The sequence below is a fragment of the Atta cephalotes genome (genome assembly GCF_000143395.1).
Source record: "Atta cephalotes unplaced genomic scaffold scaffold00021, whole genome shotgun sequence".
NCBI lineage: Eukaryota > Metazoa > Arthropoda > Insecta > Hymenoptera > Formicidae > Atta > Atta cephalotes.
Genome location: NW_012130085.1, coordinates 3,465,869 through 3,467,809, shown reverse-complemented (window position 1 = coordinate 3,467,809; position 1,941 = coordinate 3,465,869).

The window sequence follows — 1,941 nt, the reverse complement described above, 5'->3', positions numbered from 1 at the left end:
TACTTACTTAACTACCTTACGTACTATATATATATATATATATATATATATATATATATATATATATATATATGTGTCAGATGAAGACATTTACTTCGCTTGTAAATAATTGAATAATTTTATATTGAACAAAATATTTAAGCGGTTTCATTAAAGATATCATGAAACGGAGATGGAATCCATTATGAATCATGTTAATTGCCGGTATGATTAAACGTTTTGTTCTCGGAATTTTAACCCTCACGTTTTATACTACCCTTGCCTCGTTACTTCATCGTTGCGAAACTGAACGCTTAAAAAATGTATGAACTAGCCATGGTATAAACGATACCTTCAAGCAACGTTCACCAAGTTCCCTTTCTACAATTCGTTAAGTCGTTGTTATCGACTTTTTACTGAACAATAAAACTAGTCTATCTTTTTTACCTCGATTTATATATCAAATGTATCAATACAGTTATAAAACGATACTCGAGCATAGAAAAAAAATTGAGAAACAAAAAGTTTTGCTAGATGCCTGCCCAGAATCTAAATTTATGTTTACATACGTCACGATGTTCAGATCAAAGTTATTTCACCAACACATGCCACCAACTATTATACGAGTGTACGACTGTTGTACGAGGTGTTAATTGGCTTCTCGTGAAGCGATCATTTGTCAGATTCGTAAGGCGGACGAAGTCGAGCCGCAGTTGGTTCCGTCCACGAAACGATTTATGACAGCCGAGTCGGTCATGCGGAGCAGCCGGAAGTCGCGGTACTCTTTGTTCCTCCATTCCTTCTTATAATACCACCTCGAACTCATTTATCGCATTTACATTCTCCGGCCTGTTCCTCGCCCACTCGTCACGTTCAGATTATTGAATTAGATATACGGCGGAATTGAATTGATTTTCGCCAGTCATCGCACGATTCACGACGGTTCTGTATGCACGCGAGCACACGCACGAAGGAACAGGATAGCACGAGAGAAACGGAGGAGGAGAAGGAGGAGTAGAATGACGAGGAAAAGGAGACATAGTATCTCAAAGAGGAGAGCCAAAAGAGAATGGATGAGACGAATAAAGTTCTTCTCGCCGCGATCGTCTGCATCCTGATAAATTTGTTTCTCGGCCTTCAAGAAACAAACGTTGACCTTTCCCTCTCTTTTCTCGTTTTTTTCCTCTGCTAAAGTTACACATTGAAGTAACGATAAAATAATATTAACGTGATCATCATAAAGATTACGTCAGATTGACGTCGTTAAATTTTTTTCACATTTCTTGCTCGACATGTGATTATCATTTATATACAAAATAAAAATACACGAAATAAAAGTACAAACGAAGAAGGATACTGTACTTACTACATTTCTTCGGACATATGCTTACCCGTGATAAAGAACCAAAAAAGTGCGACCCTTCTCGCACGTCTCGTTTGACAATTTCCGGAGGCGACAGCGGACGATAAAACGAATGTCGGTTAAGCGACAGTTACGGTTACGGAAATATGACGTATGACTTTAACACGTCGCTACTCACCGGAGACGCAATTTGGCCGCCGCGGGCTAAACTTAGTCTTACTAAGCTGACGGAAGTTGAGACTTCCTCACTCGATACATTCTCGAATGGCTCGTACAACCGTCCTTTAATGTATCGATCGCCTTTCATCTAAATGCAGCGCGCAGAGGTAATTATCATTATCGAAAGAGTAAACGTCTAACGGATTTAATCATCGGCTGCGTGTCATCGGCGTAATTTATAGAGCGTGACGGATTATACCGCGATTCGAGCTAACGACGAGCAGACGTTCGCGACGCTAATCATGCCACGAATTCTTGGCGTCGAGCCGTGCCGGAATCGAGCACGTGTCTGGCGTCGGATATCAGAAGGGGCCACGAACCCCTTGACCCTGCCCCACCCACCTCTTGGAACCTTTAACGATCGTCTCTCTCTCTCTCTC